Source organism: Balaenoptera ricei, chromosome 2 (assembly GCF_028023285.1).
Source record: "Balaenoptera ricei isolate mBalRic1 chromosome 2, mBalRic1.hap2, whole genome shotgun sequence".
In the NCBI taxonomy this organism is placed as follows: domain Eukaryota; kingdom Metazoa; phylum Chordata; class Mammalia; order Artiodactyla; family Balaenopteridae; genus Balaenoptera; species Balaenoptera ricei.
The window spans coordinates 102,099,394-102,120,601 of NC_082640.1; the positions used below are offsets into that span (position 1 = coordinate 102,099,394).

At 36.0% G+C, this 21,208-nt stretch overlaps 1 protein-coding gene across 2 annotated transcripts in view; it reads left to right on the forward strand.

Moving 5' to 3' along the window:
- TTBK2 (tau tubulin kinase 2) overlaps positions 1–21,208 on the forward strand; it is a 136,277-nt gene that overhangs the window by 35,188 nt on the left and 79,881 nt on the right. The window contains exon 1 of one of the 2 annotated variants that reach the window (XM_059913497.1): positions 14,661–14,685. The exons of the other annotated variant lie outside the window; for it this stretch is intronic. The gene's annotated coding sequence lies outside the window, so the exon portion shown is untranslated. Of the gene's footprint in view, positions 1–14,660; positions 14,686–21,208 lie in introns of those variants that run through there. 2 annotated transcript variants of the gene reach the window in all.

The following is a 21,208-nucleotide window of genomic DNA, read 5'->3' on the forward strand; positions in this document are numbered from 1 at the left end:
GGAATTCCTTTTCATGGTGAGCAAGGATGAGAGAGAGTGAATAACCTGAAACATTCTGCTTTAGAAAGTGTTTTCATAATGTCTGTTATGGTAAAACTTGCCTTTTTTAAAAAAATAGCCAAACGTGAACACCTCTGAGTTGTTTCTACTTATGTTTTTGGACGTTAAACATGCTTTAATCTCATTAAGGAAGCTGCCTTCAAATCACACTGAAGAATGGATTAAAAATAATAGTATTTGTTATATGTTGATTTCATTAGCTTCAGTTTCATCGAATAACTCTTTCTGGCCCTGTCATCATTTTTGAGGTCCATTTTACGACTTGGATCCCTATTGTTTTACCACGAGCATAAATAACTTTTTTTCTGACATCAATCAAGTGATTAAAAACCCTGAATACATGGCTAGTTTGATTCATCTTTGTATTTTCAGTTTATGACATAATCTGGTATTACTGATATTTAACTGTTTTATCTGAATCAAAATTAAATAGGGGTGATTAACACATTAAATGATCTTGTTAAGCTCTAGAAGGTTTGATATTGCTATGGGACATTCATTAACATCTAAAGGAACTTAGTACTAACATAGAGGGCAAAGGAAGTTGCTATAATTGGTAGAAATAACTGTAGTTGGTAGAAATAGGAAGGACAAAATGCTGTGTATACTCTGGTTTCTCTTCAGATTGAATAAATCTTTCGCCTTTTACTAAAAAAAAAAATGCTGTGTAGCTTAGGACTCTCAAATTCATGGCTGTGTAGTCTCTAGGGTGATTGTGCTGTCTTTGTGAATCACTGATGTGATGATGTTTGGAATTCTAGTAAATTAGTTTCTGTTAAGTTAATGAAATGTGTATTATGTATTCTGGCAACATCTATTCTTTTAATCATTGCTCTTTGCCTTAAGCTTTCTCATTGTCCGAATTTCTCTACTAGTTGGCTCATTTCATTAGAGCATGATGCTAATAAAATTATAGCTCTGTTTAATAGTTACTTTTAGCCTAAACTTAGCTTTCCTAAAACATGGGAAATCAGGAAGACAGTGGATAGATCAGCACCCATTGTCACTACTAGAAAAAATGGATGACTGGAGAAGAAAGAATAGAGAAGAGGATGGTGTTCTCTTTTTCTCACCTTTTCTGCTTTTTCCCTATTTCTTTCGAGCTGTTTCCAGCTCAGTGACATAGCGGCCACAAACAGGTGCAGCTGGAACTACCTCTTCGTGGTTTGCACGGATCCCAAGAGATCTGTTTTACTTTCAGCCAAGTCCATAAAGGGTATGTCAACATCAGCTTGGCTTGGACGGTGCTGCTTCACCTGTCTTTCTCCTACTTGGTCCTGAGGAGATGCTTCCAGATGAGGCAGGATACAGCTTTGTAGCCCTTTCAGTAAGTTCTCCTGCCTATTTTGGCCATGGTTTACTTAGCATTGTATGTGATAAAGCTTGAAGAACAGCTTAGTACCTTTAAATGGGTGAAATAGAGATCCTTGGATGTTGAGTCTCCTTTCCTTCTTATTTTATCTTTCGTACTATTACCTAAAATGTTTTTCTTTCTTGCTTATAACCACGTGACATCCTATTCCTCAGGACCCTTCACTTTCCAAAATAAATAGATTTTTAATCTTTTGGTCTGTATTTCAATGGACAGCCCTTGACTTTCTTTTCTTGGCTTTCTGACTATGCCTTCTGCATACTTACGCCTCACAATTTCTTTTTGTTGAAGGTGTTTTGGAATCTGTACCCTTTGAGAACATTTTTATGGGGCTGAGCTGCTGGCTCCTGCCTGCCTGTTGGCATAATCATTTTCTTACTCAGTGACCCCAATAAAAAGGCTACATGTGCAAGGAAAAGGTATATAACCAGAGGCTAGCCCTTTATAGGATTGGTTGGTTTAAAGTTGATGTTCAGTTTTTGATAACTAGTATAGGATTTGTTTCTTTTCTTTGTTTTTTTATGATGAATTTAGCCTGAACCCTAAGTTTTATTTCTTTTAAAAATCAATCCCCCTATTCAAAATTCTCATAATGTCTTTTCCTGGATTCCTTCAGTTCTCAGGTTTCTCCCAGTCTTTCCTGTACTTAACAATCCTAGATTTCCTCGGCTCGTGCATAACTCTCATAGTAGTATGTTCCTTTCTCATTGGCCCTAAAGTGCAAAGGCCTTAGCATTTTACCTCATCTTTCCTTCTGAATGACCTTCCCCACGCTACTATAGCAGATAACTATCTTTTCAAAGCTCTCTGAAATATTCTGGATGTATATCCTACAATTCTCTATTGAATCAAGCTAAACTCCTGAATTGTACTTGGGTTTTACAAATGAGTCTGAATGTTTTAGTCACTGCTCAGCTAGACCACTTGTCTATAGGCCTCTTAGGTAGTACTTCTATACTCAGTTATTCTCTGAAGTTTCCTTATTAAATAGAACTGTAAAACTTATTAAGCTTTTCCTTTTATTAATATCATTGTTCAGAGCTACATCTCTATATAACCATTTATTTGTGTTTCTTCTCTCAATTTATGACTATACTATCTTCAAACCTTTGTTTTCAATTTATTTGCTTTGACACTGTGCAAAGTGTTATTGCCTCCCTACTCTGTTAGATTCTTTTTTCTCTCTTCTCTCCCATCTTAATAAATATTTTATAGTGACATTCTACCTATCTTTACTTCTCCATTTTTATGGTCTCTTGAACTTTATCTCACCGCACCACTCTATTTTTTTTTTTTCAGTTTAATAAGTTTTATTTACAGTGCTGGTATAAGAGGGAAAAAAAGCCCTTTTGTCCTGTGATTCCAAATCTGATCACTAGTAATTCTGCAGTACCTACCATCAATACTTTTTAAAAAGATAGATTTCCTTTCCAATCTTAACAAAATTTGATACATGTCTAGAATACTGCAGTGAGACAGGCAAATCTTAAATTTGTTTTTTTCCCCTAATTTTTTATTATGAAAAATCTTAAATATACACAAACATAGAATTGTATAATGAACATTCATGTACACGTTACTCAGCTTCGGTAAGTATCATTGTTTGGCCAGGCTTGTTGCCTCTATGTCCTACATTTTTTCCCAGCTTGCTGAAGTATTTCAAAAGAAATCCTAGGCATCATATCATCTGTAAATACTTCAGTATGTATCTTTATCTAATAGATAAGGTCTCCCTTTTTATTTTTTAATGAAAATATTCTTTATTTCAGAGTTATGAATTACAGGCCAGTTAAGAAATCTCTTGGGTTGAGGTTGGGGCAGGGGTGTTTGGAAATATATCAAAAATTGACAGACATTACTTTGCCTGTAAGAGCTTTGTTGATGATTGATGATTTTGTGAATCCATTAAATTATATCTATTGGAACATAGAAAGTCTTAGTCACTTATTCCCTACCAAGAAAAAAAAAAAAGAATGATATGAGAAGTAGCTTATGTTAAACATTAGGAAAATTTGGGAAAATCTGCATTATTGAGAAAGTGAAAAAATAACACTATGGAAACTCTTCAGGTGACCACTTTTAAGAATGGATTGGAGAATCTCATTGGAGAGGAAGCCCATGTTCCAGTGTTTCTTTTTTTTAATTAAGACTTTACTTTTTGGAACTGGTTTAGGTTTACAGAAAAAATGAGCAGAAAATGCAGAGTCCCCATCTACAGTTTCCTCTATTAATAACATCTTGCATTAGTGTAGTATATTTGTTACAATTGGTGAACCAGTATTGATACATTATTATTAACTAAAGTCCATAATTTACATTAGGGGACTCCTTTATTAATAACATAAACACTATAGTCTAAAACACCTAAGAAAATTAAGTTATTTCTCAGTACCATATAAAATCTACCAGCCAGTGTTTAATTTCTCCCGCTATCTCAAAAATATCCTTTTACCATTGAGTTGTTCAAATCAAGATTCACGTCACATGGTAGGGACATTGCATTTGGTTGACATCTCTCTTAAGTCTCTCTTAATATGTAAGAGTTCCCCCTCCCCTACTTTTTTTTTCTTTTAAATTTTGGCCGTGCCATTTATTTCTTGAGAAATGAAGTTCTTAGTTTGATAGAATAGTCTACATTCTGGATTTCATTAATCGCATCCTTGCAGTGTTGTTTAACGTGTTCCTCTATCCTCTACATTTCCTGTGAACTTGTAGTTAGACCCAGAGGCTTGATGAAATTCATGTTGTTGTTGTTGCTGTTTTTGGCAAGAGTACATTGTCTTTTTTTTTTTTTTAATAAATTTATTTATTTATTTATTTTTGGCTGCGTTGGGTCTTCATTGCTGCGTGCGGGCTTTCTCTAGTTGCGGAGAGCGGGGGCTACTCTTTGTTGCTGTGTGCGGGCTTCTCATTGCAGTGGCTTCTCTTGTTGTGGAGCATGGGCTCTAGGTGTGCGGGCTTCAGTGGTTGCGGCTCGCAGGCTTTAGAGCTCAGGCTCAGTAGTTGTGGCTCATGGGCTGAGTTGCTCCGTGGCATGTGGGATCTTCCTGGACCAGGGATCGAACCTGTGTCCTCTGCTTTGGCAGGTGGATTCTTAACCACTGTGCCACCAGGAAAGTCCCGACTACATTGTCTTGATCCATTGTTTCTACAGGGGTTGCAAAATGGTGATTTTTTCTAATTCTCTTATTCCTTCCAAATTTCTGAATTGGAATTATTCTACAGAGTAGAACTTTATTTCACTAGCTGTTTGTTTCCCCTGAAATAATAGTTACTACAAGAAGGGTAGGATAAAGGCTTGAATTTTTTCCTTTTTATTTACCAATTTTTAGAATAACAAGTTGTGCCCTTTTGTGAATAGTGAACTGCTTTTCTTTTTTTTAAAATTTAATTTAATTTATTTTTTTATACAGCAGGTTCTTATTAGTCATCCATTTTATACACATCAGTGTATACATGTCAATCCCAATCTCCCAATTCATCACACCACCCCCCCGCCGCTTTCCCCCTTATCATACGTTTTTTTCTCTACTTCTGTGTCTCAATTTCTGCTCTGCAAACCGGTTCATCTGTACCATTTTCTAGGTTCCACATATATGCGTTAATATACGATATTTGTTTTTCTCATTCTAACTTACTTCACTCTGTATGACAGTCTCTAGATGCATCCATGTCTCTACAAATGACCCAATTTCGTTCCTTTTTATGGCTGAATAATATTCCATTGTATATATGTACCACATCTTCTTTATCTATTCATCTGTAGATGGGCATTTAGGTTGCTTCCATGAACTGGCTATTGTAAATAGTGCTGAAATGAACATTGGGGTACATGGGTCTTTTTTTTTTTTTAATTTCTTTTTATTTTTGGCTGCATTGGGTCTTCATTGCTGTGCACAGGCTTTCTCTAGTTGGGCCGAGTGGGGGCTACTCTTCGTTGCGGTGTGTGGTCTTCTCACTGCGGTGGCTTCTCTTGTTGCAGAGCATGGGCTCTAGGCGGGTGGGCTTCAATAGTTGTGGCACACGGGCTCAGTAGTTGTGGCTCGCGGGCTCTAGAGCGCAGACTCCGTACTTGTGGCGCACGGGCTTAGTTGCTCTGCGGCATATGGGATCTTCCCGGACCAGGACTCGAACCTGTGTCCCCTGCATTTGCAGGTGGATTCTTAAGCACTGCACCACCAGGGAAGTCCCCGCATGTGTCTTTTTGAATTATGGTTTTCTCTGGGTATATGCCCAGTAGTGGATTGCCGGGTCATATGGTAATTCTCTTTTTAGTTTTTTAAGGAACTTCCATACTGTTCTCCTTAGTGGCTGTATCAATTTACATTCCCACCAACAGTGCAAGACGATTCCGTTTTCTCCTCACCCTCTCCAGCATTTGTTGTTTGTAGATTTTCTGATGAAGCCCATTCTAACTGGTATGAGGTGACAGATACCTCATTGTAGTTTTGATTTGCATTTCTCTAAACATTAGTGATGTTGAGCAGCTTTTCGTGTGCTTCTTGGCCATCTGTATGTCTTTAGAGAAATGTCTATTTAGGTGTTCTGCCTATTTTTGGATTGGGTTGTTTGTTTTCTTAATATTGAGCTGCATGAGCTGTTTATATATTTTGAATATTAATCCTTTGTCCGTTGATTCGTTTGCAAATATTTTCTCCCATTCTGAGGGTTGTCTTTTCGTCTTGTTTATGGTTTCCTTTGCTGTGCAAAAGCTTTTAAGTTTAATTAGGTCCTATTTGTTTATTTTTGTTTTTATTTCCATTACTCTAGGAGATGGATCAAAAAAGATCTTGCTGTGATTTATGTTAAAGAGTGTTCTTCCTATGTTTTCCTCTAAGAGTTTTATAGTGTCTGGTCTTACATTTAGGTCTCTAATCCATTTTGAGTTTATTTTTGTGTATGGTGTTAGGGAGTGTTCTAATTTCATTCTTTTACATGTAGCTGTCCAGTTTTCCCAGCGCCACTTATTGAAGAGACTGTCTTTTCTCCATTGTATATCCTTGCATACTTTGTCATAGATTAGTTGACCATAGGTGCGTGGGTTTAGTTCTGGGGTTTCTATCCTGTTCCATTGATCTGTATTTCTGTTTTTGTGCTAGTACCATATTGTCTTGATTACTATAGCTTTGTAGTCTAGTCTGAAGTCAGGGAGTCTGATTCCTCCAGCTCCGTTTTTTTCCCTCAAGACTGCTTTGGCTATTCGGGTTCTTTTGTGTCTCCATACAAATTTTAAGATTTTTTGTTCTAGTTCTGTAAAAAATGCCATTGGTAATTTGATAGGGATTGCATTGAATCTGTAGATTGCTTTGGGTAGTATAGTCATTTTCACAATATTGATTCTTCCAATCGAAGAACATGGTATATCTCTCCATCTGTTGGTATCATCTTTAATTTCTTTCATCAGTGTCTTACAGTTTTCTGCATACAGGTCTTTTGTCTCCCTAGGTAAGTTTATTCCTAGGTATTTTATTCTTTTTGTTGCATTGGTAAATGGGAGTATTTTCTTAATTTCTCTTTCAGATTTTTCATCATTAGTGTATAGGAATGCAAGAGATTTCTGTGCATTAATTTTGTATCCTGCAACTTTACCAAATTCATTGATTAGCTCTAGTAGTTTTCTGGTGGCATCTTTAGGATTCTCTATGTATAGTATCATGTCACCTGCAAACAGTGACAGTTTTACTTCTTCTTTTCCAATTTGGATTCCTTTTATTTCTTTTTCTTCTCTGATTGCCATGGCTAGGACTTCCAAAACTATGTTAAATAATAGTGGTGAGAGTGGACATCCTTGTCTTATTCCTCATCTTAGAGGAAATGCTTTCAGTTTCTCACCATTGAGAATGATGTTTGCTGTGGGTTTGTCATATATGGCCTTTATTATGTTGAGGTAGTTTCCCTCTATGCCCACTTTCTGGAGAGTTTTTATCATAAATGGGTGTTGAGTTTTGTCAAAAGCTTTTTCTGCATCTATTGAGTTGATCATATGGTTTTTCTTCTTCCATTTGTTAATATGGTGTATCACATTGATTGATTTGCATATATTGAAGAATTCTTGCATCCCTGGGATAAATCCCACTTGATCGTGGTGTATTATCCTTTTAATGTGTCGTTGGATTCTGTTTGCTAGTATTTTGTTGAGGATTTTTGCATCTATATTCATCAGTGATATTGGTCTCTAATTTTTTTTTTGGAGTATCTTTGTCTGATATCTTTCAGTATCAGGGTGATGGTGGCCTCACAGAATGAGTTTGGGAGTGTTCCTTCCTCTGCAATTTTTTGGAAGAGTTTGAGAAGGATGGGTGTTAGCTCTTCTCTGAATGTTTGATAGAATTCACCTGTGAAGCCATCTGGTCCTGGACTTTTGTTTGTTGGAGGATTTTTAATCACAGTTTCAATTTCATTACTTGTGATTGGTCTGTTCATATTTTCTATTTCTTCCTGGTTCAGTCTTGGAAGGTTATACCTTTCTAACAATATGTCCATTTCTTCCAGGTTGTCCATTTTATTGGCATAGAGTTGCTTGTAGTAGTCTCTTAGGATGCTTTGTATTTCTGCCATGTCTGTTGTAACTTCTCCTTTTTCATTTCTAATTTTATTGATTTGAGTCCTCTCCCTCTTTTTCTTGATGAGTCTGGCTAATGGTTTATCAATTTTGTTTATCTTCTCAAAGAACCAGCTTTTAGTTTTATTGATCTTTGCTGTTGTTTTCTTTGTTTCTATTTCATTTATTTCTTCTCTGATCTTTATGATTTCTTTCCTTCTGCTACCTTTGGGATTTGTTTGTTCTTCTTTCTCTAGTTCCTTTAGGTGTAAGGTTAGATTTTTTATTTGAGATATTTCTTGTTTGTTGAGGTAGGCTTGTATAGCTGTAAACTTCCCTGTTAGAACTGCTTTTGCTGCATCCCATAGGTTTTGGATCGTCATGTTTTCATTGTCATTTGTCTCTAGGTATTTTTTAATTTCCTTTTTGATTTCTTCAGTGATCTCTTGGTTATCTAGTAACGTATTATTTAGCCTCTATGTGTTTGTGTTTTTTACGTTTTTTCCCCTGTAACTGATTTCTAATCTCATAGCGTTGTGGTCAGAAAAGATGCTTGATATGATTTCAGTTTTCTTAAATTTACTGAGGCTTGATTTGTGACCCAAGATGTGATCTATCCTGGAGAATGTTCCATGCGCACTTGAGAAGAAAGTGTAATCTGCTGTTTTTGGATGGAATGTCCTATAAATATCGATTAACTCTATCTGGTCTATTGTGTCATTTAAAGGTTCTGTTTCCTTATTTATTTTCATTTTGGATGATCTGTCCATTGGTGTAAGTGAGGTGATAAAGTCCCCCACTATGATTGTGTTACTGTCGATTTCCTCTTTCAGAGCTGTTAGCAGTTGCCTTATGTATTGAGGTGCTCCTATGTTGGGTGCATATATATTTATAATTGTTATATCTTCTTCTTGGATTGATCCCTTGATCATTATGTAGTGTCCTTCCTTGTCTCTTGTAACATTCTTTATTTTAAAGTCTGTTTTATCTGATATGAGTATTGCTACTGCAGCTTTCTTTTGATTTCCATTTGCATGGAATATCTTTTTCCATCCCCTCACTTTCAGTCTGTATGTGTCCCTGGGTCTGAAGTGGGTCTCTTGTAGACAGCATATATATGGGTCTTGTTTTTGTATCCATTCAGCAAGCCTGTGTGTTTTGGTTGGAGCATTTAATCCATTCACGTTTAAGGTAATTATCAATATGTATGTTCCTATGACCATTTTCTTAATTGTTTTGGGTTTGTTTTGTAGGTCCTTTTCTTCTCTTGTGTTTCCCACTTAGAGAAGTTCCTTTAGCATTTGTTGTAGAGCTGGTTTGGTGGTGCTGAATGCTCTTAGCTTTTGCTTGTCTGTAAAGCTTTTGTTTTCTCCATCGAATCTGAATGAGATCCTTGCTGGGTAGAATAATCTTGGTTGTAGGTTCTTCCCTTTCATCACTTTAAGTATATCATGCCACTCCCTTCTGGCTTGTAGAGTTTCTGCTGAGAAATCAGCTGTTAACCTTATGGGAGTTCCCTTGTATGTTATTTGTCATTTTTCCCTTGCTGCTTTCAATAATTTTTCTTTGTCTTTAATTTTTGCCAATTTGATTACTATGTGTCTCGGTGTGTGTCTCCTTGGGTTTATGCTGTATGGGACTCTCTGCGCTTCCTGGACTTAGGTGGCTCTTTCCTTTCCCATGTTAGGGAAGTTTTTGACTATAATCTCTTCAAATATTTTCTCTGGTCCTTTCTCTCTCTCTTCTCCTTCTGGCACCCCTCTAATGCAAATGTTGTTGCATTTAATGTTGTCCCGGAAGCCTCTTAGGCTGTCTTCATTTCTTTTCATTCTTTTTTCTTTATTGTGTTCCATGGCAGTGAATTCCACCATTCTGTCTTCCAGGTCACTTATCTGTCCTTCTGCCTCAGTTATTCTGCTATTGATTCCGTCTAGTGTATTTTTCATTTCAGTTATTGTATTGTTCATCTCTGTTTCTTTGTTCTTTAAGTCTTCTAGGTGTTTGTTCTTTAATTCTTCAGGTGTTTGTTCTTTAATTCTTCTAGGTCTTTGTTAAACATTTCTTGCATCTTCTCGATCTTTGCCTCCATTCTTTTTCCAAGGTCCTGGATCATCTTCACCATCATTATTCTGAATTCTCTTTCTGGAAGATTGCCTGTCTCCATTTCATTTAATTGTTTTTCTGGGGTTTTATCTTGTTCCTTCATCTGGTGCATAGCCCTCTGCCTTTTCATCTTGTTTGTCTTTCTGTGAATGTGGTTTTTGTTCCACAGGCTGCAGGATTGTAGTTCTTCTTGCTTCTGCTGTCTGCCCTCTGGTCTGTTTTTCGTTTTGAATATCACTATGAGATCATGTATTTTTATATATTTTATTTCGACCCACTGAATTCATTATTCTTCTCAGACTAAAATTTTCACTTTTTTTCGTGAGTGGAAGCCCTTTTAAATTGGCTGCTTGTCCTTCTGATGTAACTTCAGTGTTCTTTGATATCATTCTAGCTTTCTGGCTCAGTACATGTTTCAGGCTTCTGTTGAACTTTCCCTTCACCGGAGTTGGATTCAGGAACCCTTTTTCTCCAAGGTCCCTACTTCCTTGTATTGGGAAACAATTGAGATCACGTTGTGGGGACTAGGACACTAATCGCTATTAGACCAACACATTTCTCTCAATAGGTTTTCATAAATACTAGATTTTGCCTGGTTTATTCTATGTGCACTTTTCAATTTGTTTACATTGTTTATTTTATTTTTAAAAACATATTTGTGTTCTCTTTTAAATTTCAGGCTCTAAAAGGGCAGGAATTAGGTACTTTTATTTTTTAATTTTTAAAATTTATTTATTTATTTTTTGGCTGGGTTGGGTCTTCGTTGCTGCGTGTGGGCTTTCTCTAGTTGTGGTGAGTGGGGGCTACTCTTTATTGCGGTGCGCAGGCTTCTCATTGCGGTGCCTTCTCTTGTTGTGGAGCACAGGCTCTAGGTGCACAGGCTTTAGTGGTTGTGGCTTGCAGGTTCTAGAGCGCAGGCTCAGTAGTTGTGGCGTACGGGCTTAGTTGCTCCGTGGCATGTGGGATCTTCCCAGGCCAGGGCTCGAACCTGTGTCCCCTGCATTGGCAGGGGGATTCTTAACCACTGCACCACCAGGGAAGCCCTGGAATTACGTACTTTTAAACTTGACATATTATGCTTAGTGGCAAAATGATAGTAGACAGTGGCTTTGTATTTGTTGATACATTTGTAAATGGAGATGTGCAGAATAGGATAACATTACCTCTTCTGTTTTGTTAATAAAATATTTTTTTGGTAAGAAAGAGAATTGTTAAGATTCCGGAATAATTTGTTAAAGAGTGTTATAAATACTAGTTGATAAAGTCACCTTTGGATGACTATGGGTTAGATTCTCAAAACCATATTATATAGATGTTCAATTCTTCATTGTTACAAAAGCCAGTCACTTGGGTGTTCCAGAAAATGATTTCTGTTTGGTTTGGAAGTTTTTTTTAACCTTTGCATATAGGTGGTGTAATGTTCTGGGAATTCAGAATATTATGACTAAAATTTATCCTTATATCTTTTCATCAAAGGAAGTCTTCCTAGGATCTTTAAAAGTTTATATTTTGTTTACTTGCTTCCAATTGAAATATAAATATATACCTAAGCTTAAAAATAGTTTTTCTTTAAAAATATTCTGTAGATCAGGTTTTCAGTAATTCTTATGTGTCTTCCCTCCATAATGTGTTCAATCTAATGAAGTTTTTTGTACTTAAAAATCACTACTTAAATCAATGAGTGACTAGAACCTTGCCCAGCCTTTCTGTCCCATTTTAGCTCTTTACTTCATGTTGTAAATGATCAACATCATCTTATCTCTTGTGTTCTTTCAAAGTACCAACTTGAGTAAAACTGAGGTTTTTCTCTTTATTCATTACCTTGGGTGAAAAAGTAATTAAAAGCTTGTTGAATTATTTAAAAGCTTTTCTCCTGTACATCCTCTAAAAGCAAGTGAAGATCCTATTAATAGTAAGAAATAAGAGAGTAAATGCCACTGTTTGATAACCAAATAATTTTATTATTCTCAGTTGATATAGTTAGGAATTAATTTTTCTTGTCCCATATAAATGCAGGGAAAAACTACCTTTTTCCTAACAGCCCATAAAGAGATTGTGATTTTTATTCTGACTTCTGGAGACTTTTTTTTTTAAACCCTGAAATATTGGTCCTGGATTTTATTTTTGCCTTAGAAACTGCAGAGCACAAGCCGAAAGTTGAGATGAAGGATAACTATTACAGAAGATCAACTGCACCTCTTCTGCCTTCCCTGCTTGATGTCTCCAGCTACTGCTGTAATATGTTACGACTTTCTTTCCCCAGTCATAAGAATATAAGATATATGTAAATTCTGGATTAGACCTCTGGTCTGTTCAGTATAGAATGTCCATGAAAGTTATTCCAAATTTGCTTGCCCTCGTTAAGTTTCTGTTTAATCAAAGGGTGTGTTAGAAGATCTCTGATGACTCCTTTTATGGAAGAGCATAATAGTCAGACTCTGGGACCTAAAGGTTTGGGATAAACCCTTACCCCTCATTATATATTTTAACCTTTTAAAAACCTATCATCTATCCTTTTGTTCATTTCAGCCTGTGCATTTTTTCCCCTTAAACTAACTTTTGCTTGCCCTGGTTAAGGTTGATCTTTTCTATCAAAGGGTGTTAGGCGATCATTGAGAACTTTATCTGTTAGTATGTCCATTTTAGCATTTCCCGACTTGGAAGATTTAACTTTATCTGCCAGTTTAGGGATTTGTCTATTCATTACTCTATTTGGGTTTAGAAAAATGACATGTAAGAAATATCGGGTTGGCCAAAAATTTTGTTTGTTTTTCCATAAGCTCATGCAGCCGAACGAACTTTTTGGCCAACATAATAGAATAGGTCTAGATTATTTTAAGGAGCAGAGGTTTATTTCCTTGAAAGAGAATATAATGTATATAAGTATATATATTTATATGTGCTTTATATGCACAAAGAAAGTCTGGAATTGTATAGAACTCAAGAGGCCATTTGGAATGGTTATATTTGGCTATTGGAATTAGAGGGGCCAGGGCAGGAAAGGCTCTTTTGCTGTTTCCCTGTATACCCTTCAGTGCTTAAGAAATTGAGAAAAATATGCAAGCATTTCTTTTACAGTAAAAATGTAATTAAATGATAATAATAAATATCTTTAAAATCCATTCTTACTCTTTATCTTTCCTCAAATTTCTGAATGCTTGAAAATACCTGGTAAATTAGTGCAGTATAGTGTAGTGTAATGTAATTAGAAAGCTGTTTTGTGTTGTGAAATTACTTTATAAATGGTTGGTAATATCTTATTTGTGGGAAGATGTATAACAATGTTTGAGTGCTTACTATATGCTAGAAACAGTGTTACTGAATGCTAGGCTCATTCATACATATCCTGCTTTAATATCTTATATCTGTCTCATATCTAATTTATGCATAAGATCTTCCATTTTTTTTACAACCCTTTTTAAGAGTGTAAATGTTCATGGTAAAAGAATTTAAAAATCAAACAAAAGAATAATATGAAAAGTAAAAGATTTTTTCTCTTAGCCCTTCACTCTCCTTCTCTAACCACTCTCTCTGGTTTCTTGTGTTTTTTTCCAGAAACATTCAATACACATTTTAATCTATTTATCCACATATATACATACATATATATATAATTATATAGAATCATAATCAGATATAAATTCATATAATCTTATGATTTATGGACATATTTGGATATATAATCATGTGATTATATAAGATGTGTATAATAATATTATGTGTGTGCCTGTGTGTATGTGTGTGTATAAAATCTCCCTCCCTACCCATAACCCCCAACCACGTGTGGAATCATACTAGTATATACTGTCCTGCAACTTGATGTGACCCTTTAGATTCAGACAGTAAGACTCATTTTCTTTGCCCCTTTATGTTCTGCAGAGGAGTGATCCTTCAAAAATACCAATCGGATCATGTCACCCCCTGACCATTGCTAAAACACTTCAGGGCCTTCCTTTACTCAGGTAAATCCACTCACCTTAGATTAACATGGCATACAAAACCTTGAACTGATACCTGCCTGCTTCTCTAGCCTCATTTCTTGAAACTGTTGTGCTTACACTCAGAGTGTTGGTCATCCTGAACTTTTTTTCAATTTCTTAAACAGTTTATAGCTTCTCATCTGCAATTGGCTTCCTCTGTCTCATACTTTGGATAAGTACTTAGTCTCAGTTATTTATAAAAATCCACAGGTAGAATAAGATTTAAAGAAGTAAAGCACAGTACAATTAAGAACTTTACTTTTTTCCTAAGCATTTAATTTCCAAACATATATATGCTTAAAAAAATGTGATCCTATTAGGTTGCTTGTTCCCTTTTCCTCAATAAGGTTATTACAGGATTTATTTATTTTTAAATTTTAATTTCTTATAACCAAATTTAACAAATAGTTTAGTCAATCAGTTCTACAAAATTTGTTATGAAAAGCAGTAGTCCAGGTTCTGGTTCCAGATAAGATGGAGTAAGCACACTTCACCCTGTCTCTCCCACTGAATGCAGCTATAAAACCTGGACAGAATGCTTGGAGTGGCTATTTGAGGACTCTGAAAAATAAATAGTAGGAGGCAGATTGGGGAAGAAGACCAGAATTCAAAGTACTACTGAACCGGCGGTGAGTTTACCATTTTTTTTTTCTTCCAGTATGCCCCAGCCTGAACTTAATGTATCCTGAAACTTGGACGTGAACATTATTAACACGGACAGAAAAAGCACCACGAGAAGCCCTCTAGTTCTGACTCAAGGAGCAGGAAAGGGGTCTCCTAATATTCAGAGAAAATGTGGCAATCCCACATCTTCTCTTTTTTCTTTTTTTTTTCCCCCTTTTCTTCATTCTCTTGCCCCCAAGGCCTCAAGCAATCCTGGGCAGTAGCTGCAGTGGCGTCAATGGGGCAGGCAGGAGCCTAAATCTCAGAGGGAAGGGAACCTTCCAAATCCCATTGCTTTTCTTCTCCCTCTGCTCTTCTGTTCCTTGGCCCTGATGTGGGCACAGTTACAGGAAGTACATGGCAGAATGGGGTTAATGAAGCCCCAGCTTTCAGCTGGAAGGCTGAAAAAGGGAAGCCCCAGGAAACCAAAAGATTGCAGGAGAATGAGGAGCTTGGGAAACTGATCACTTAAAGTTGCTCATGGACTTCTGAGCCGACTTCCAAGCTGTGCGTGCATGGGTGTGATCCTAAACAGCATACAAAAACATTGAGGACTGAATTATGGGATAGACCACCCCCAAGCCCCAAACTGGACACTGCGTGGGACGATTATGGAACACATTCAGTATGACTACAAAGGCTTTGCACACTGAACTGAAATTGGAAATGCAGCCTGCAGAAGGATGGTCAGACTTGAAGTGTGAACCCAACTGGGTCAATTACTGGCTAAAACAAAAACACCAACATTCTTGGTGGAACTTAAATAAGACTCAGATTCTCATAAGATAATATTCAAAATGTCCAGAATACAATCTTGAATTACTCAGCTTAAAAAGAACCAGTGAAATCTGAACTCACATGGGAAAAGACAGAAAACAGATGCCAGTGCCAGGATCACAGATGTTAAAATTATCTCAAAAAGACTTTTAAAATCAGCTATTATGACCATATTCCAGGAATGAGTGGGAAGATAGAAAGTCTCAGCAAAGAAATAGAAGATATAAAGAAGAACTAAATGGAAATTTTAGAACAGAGAAGTACAATAATGGAAGTGAAAAACTCACTGGATGGGGCTTCCCTGGTGGCACAGTGGTTGAGAATCTGCCTGCCCATGCAGGGGACATGGGTTTGAGCCCTGGTCTGGGAAGATCCCACATGCCGCAGAGCAACTAGGCCCGTGAGCCACAATTACTGAACCTGCACGTCTGGAGCCTGTGCTCCGCAACAAGAGAGTCCACGATAGTGAGAGGCCCGCGCACCGCGATGAAGAGTGGCCCCCGCTTGCTGCAACTGGAGAAAGCCCTCGCACAGAAACAAAGACCCAACACAGCCAAAAATAAATAAATAAATTAATTAAATTAAAAAAAAAAACCTCACTGGATGGGCTCGGTAGCAGAGAGGATATAACAGATGAATAGGTCAGTGAACTTAAAAATAGATAAATAAAAATCCAATTTGAAGAATAGAGAAAAAAAGTTAAAAATAAATAAATAAGCAGCTTCAGAAACCTTGAGACTATCATAAGATCTAACATTTGTGTCATCAGAGACCCAGAATGTGAAGAGAATGGTTGTGGTGTGGCAAAAATATTTGAAGAAATAATGGCATACTGATTGGAAAGGAAGAAATAAAACTGTCTCTGCAGATGGCATGATTGTATATGTAGAAAATCCCAAGGAATCCACAAAAAAATTCCTACAATAAATGAGTTTAGCAAGTGGTTCAAGGTCAGCCCACAAAAAGTAATCATATTTCTGTATACTAGCAATAAACAATTGAAAACTGAATTTTAAAAATATCCATTTATAGTAGCTCCCCCAAAATGAAAGAATTAGGTATAAATGTAGCAAAATATGTATGAGATCTCTATGCTGAAAACTGTAAAACCCTGATTTTAAAAAAAAGTAAGAAAATTTAAATAAATGGAGAGACATGTATTCATGAATTGGAAGATTCACTATAGTTAAGATGTTGATTCTCCTCAAGTTGATTTATAGATTTAAAGCAATAACAACAACAACAACAGCAAGAATCCCAGCAGCACTGTTTGTAGTTATAGAGAAACCAATTTTAGAATTTGTATAGAAAGGCAAAGGACCTAAAATAACCAAAACAATTTTGAAAAAGAAAAATGTTGGAAAAATCAAACTACATGATTTTAAAACTTAGTACAAAGCTACCACAATCAAGACTGTGATATTGGCAAAGGGATAGACATATAGATCAATTAAATAGAATAGATTCTAGAAATAGACTCACACAAATATGGCCAAAGTTGCAAGTGGAAAAAGAATAGCACTTTTGATAAGTGGTGTTGGAACAATTGGACATCCAAATACAAAAATAGTGAACCTTGACCTAAACCACACACATTATACAAAAATAAACTTAAAATGTACTTCACATCATCTTCCCAGACCAGGGCTCGAACTCGTCACCCCTGCATTGGCAGGCAGATTCTTAACCACTGTGCCACCAGGGAAGCCCTCTCATTTCTTCTTGTACTTATAATTTTTACTTTATATTTTGATTCAGTACTATTTGATGCATATTCATCTGTGAAAGTTATATTTTCATTTGAAATTGTCTCTGATAATAATACAATATTTGTCCTGATTATTGCTTCTGAACTGGAATTTTGAACTGGAATTTGATATTGTCTTAACAACCTCAGAACCACCATGAGGATTAAATGAGATGTTTACATGTCCTGAGCACTAAATAAATGTCAGCTATTATATCTCAAAAATAAATAAATAAAAAAAATAAAATGTACCACATCTAAATGTGAAATATAAAGCTATACAGCTTTCAGAAGCAAACATAGAAAATCTTTGTGAGCTGGTGTAAGCAAGAAGTTCTTTCACATGATACCAAAATCATGATTGATAAAAGAAAGAACTGATGAATTGGACTGAATCAAATTAAAAGCTTTGCTTGTGAAACACACTGTTAAGAGAATGAAAAGACAGATTATAGACTGGGAGAAAATATTTGCAAATCACGTACCTGCAAAGGACTTATATTCAGAATATGTAAAAACTCTGAAAACTCAACAGTAAGAAAACAATCTAATTAAAAATCTTTAATGGGCTTTGGCAGAGAGGATATAGAGTGGAAAATCAGCTCAGCAAAAGATGTTTAACGTAACTAGCCATTAGGGGAATGCAAATTAAAGTCATGGTGAATTCCTGCTGCACATCTATTAAAATAGTATAAAACTTTTGACAATACCAAGTGCTGACAAGGACATAGAGCAACTGGAACCCTCATACCTCGCTGGAGGGGATGCAAATCGATACAGCTCCTCTGGAAAACAATTAAACATATACTTACCATATGTTCAATATGGATTCACTCTGTGACCCAGCAGTCCCACTCATAGGCATTTAACCTAAAGAAATGAAAATTTACATTCATACAGAAACATATACATAAATATTTATATTAGCTTTATTCTTAATTACCAAAAATATGTCCTTCAAAGAGTGAATGGCTAAATCAACTGTGATATATCCATACAATGGAATACTATTCTGTAATAAAAAAAGAATGAATTACTGATAAACACAACAATTCTTAATTTCTTCTTCTTAGGGAAATCACTTCAGGAACCTCCTAGTCTGCTCCAGTTAGGCCTGGTTATTTTCTATATTCACAGCTATTGTCCTTGGATCACCCTGCAGTGTCTTCCTGGGGACTCCCCTTGCTTCTCTCTTATATTGTATGCCTTGTTGAATCCCTTTCTCTTTTTCGTTTATTCTTATTTTAGTGAAGCACCCCTCTACTAACTTCCTGAGTAAAGGGTGCATGGGAGATATATTTTTGAGACCTCTCTTGCATATCTACCCTGATGTTAAAAAACACTGGCTGGATATAGAATTCTGGATTGAAAATAATTTTGCTTCAGAAATTTGTCTTCAGACTCACTGTAGTGGTTGAGAAAGGTAATTCCCATTGTGATTCTTGTTACTTTGGCAACTTGTTTTTTTCTTTTTCTCCAGTGTTGTGCCATTTGTGTATTTTCATTTAGTAAGCCAGGCTGTGTCCTTTATTGAAACTTGCAATCTTAAAGTTTTTCTTGGGAAATTTTCTTGAATTATTTTGTTGGTGGTTTCCACCCGTTTATCTATCTTCTCTTCTGGAACACCTACCTGTTATGCAGATATTGGGCCTCTTGTAGTGGTCTCCTAATTCTTTATCTTTTCTCTCTTTTTTTAAACATATTTTTGTAATAGTTTAGTACATTTTAAAAATAGATAGGGTGAGGAAATCATGCTCTTTTTTTTTCATTCTAATCATAAAAGCCTGCTAGTTTTAAATTGGCCATTGTGATAGGATAGTCTTGTTTAAATGATGAAATTCCCTGTGATGGTTATCTAGACTGAAGAGTTTGGAAACTTTCTTCTGCCTTTAGCTCCTGGCGAGCTACTTAGAACCTAAAGGATTGTTAGATGGGCATCCTTATGAATGCTGATAGGAGCCTTTATTCCTTAGACTCCTTGGCTGAATTATTTTTCCTAGGGACTTGGCTTAGAAGACACCCTTCCTTCTTTTGGTATCACTGTCAAGTTAACTCAATCAAGCTCCAGGCTCTATGATGTATTCTAATCTAATCTCTTGCTTTCTCTGTAATGCTTATTCTTCATTTTTATAAGCTATAATTTGATCTTGTATGCCTATATTGGTCTTGTAATACATTTATTGCTTCTAACAAGATTGTAAATTCTTTGAGGAAGGGACCTAGCCTTATACTTTTCTATCTCCCGTTGGTGTGGATATTTCATGAGTTATTATTAGGGTAGATATGGTTTGTTTGTTTTTGGTGAGGAGTGGGGAAATATGAGGAGTAAATGATAGATGGATAAGGAAGCTAATTTTGTTGTATCTTTAGCAGTCTAATTGTCCAGCTTTGCAGAATCCCCTTATTTGCTAATTTGTAATTGACTTGTAATTTGTTCTTTGAATTCCAGAACATCCCCATTTAGTGGGTTAGGGATACTTTTAGTTCAGGTTTTCACTTTATTACTAAATGGCTTCTTTTATTTAAAAAGAAAACTAATTGATGCCCATTTTGATTGATTTACTTTCCTCTAGCAGCAAGTTATGTAAAATTACTTGCCTTTTGCATGACGTTTTACTCTTATTAATATTTAACACTGGGATGTCGACCACCAAACCACTACCTGCCATAGTTTTAAGCTCTTGAATTGAAAGCAAGAGTAGTAGATGATCATCTGAAATTGTAAGAACAAAAAGATTCTTTAGGTTATGTGTATTTAGTTAAGCATATAGCATACCTCTTCCTTTGAGGAAAAAAAGAGCCTTAGATGAATAGAAATCCTTTCTTATATCACAGTTAAAACCTGTGTTTAACTAGCAAGGTCCTACTTTGCCTATAATATCTTTAGATATTATCTGTCTATCTAAATTAAGTCTACTTCTTACTGTCTTTTTTGGGTGGAGATATCACTGATTATTTCTCTTTTGTACAGAGCTTGCTGATAGTCCACAAGCATTCCCTGTAGGGTTAGAGTGGTCAAGAGCTAGAAGATTTAAGAAAAAGCCTTAGTGGTGATATTTTGAGTGGTTGGTAAAGATCTGGTTTGTATGTTCAGGATTCCTTTTGTCTTTTAGCAGATTTCTAAGAGGAGACACATAAGCAGAAAGTTAAAATTGGTTTGTTGATATATTTCCATCCTGTGTTTTCTTGTGGTCAACAACCTATGATTCCTAGTGGTCAGTGCTGCCTTGCTGACTTCTCTTCTTTCTCTAGTTCCATCTGTGCACCAGATTCTGCTGCTCTTATTTGTCTCTAGGAAACTCTTATTTTAATTGTCTTGTTTATTTTTTCCCCCTCAGTGCCTGGCTAGGTGACTAACTTGCTAAATATCTGAAAATCTAATCCTGAGTATTAATTCGTTAATATTACCTCCTACAGGGATATTTAGGTTTTAAGAGCTGTATTTGATTTGAGGAGGCAAGGTTGAGGGAAATAAATGTGAGCAAAAAATAAGGTAGAACATTTGTGAGGGACAATAAAAAAGAAACAGACTTCAGAGTGTATAATTCTTGTTAAACTGAAGGAAATGAGGTTTGATAAGTAATGTAGAATGAATCTTGAATTCCAGGCTCACCATTTTAATCTTATTTCTTCAGGCATTATTGTTTATGGTCTCTTGAGCAGGCAAATGATAAAAACAGTTATTTGGGGGAGATATCCTATGAATAGGGTGTGGGCAGTGACATTATGGGACATGTTTGGCCTGGTCCACTGAAGTACAGTCAGATTTGACAGAATGGATGGTGCCAAAGAGAGGCACATGCTAGGTGAGCCTGGTCAGTAGAGCCAAGATTTGAACTTATATCTGTCTCCTTCCAAAATTAGTGCTCATAATCACTAAGCTTTAATGATAGTAATAGGGAGCATATATTGAGCATTTATTATGTACCAGGCAGTATATTAAGGATTAGACACACTTCTGATTT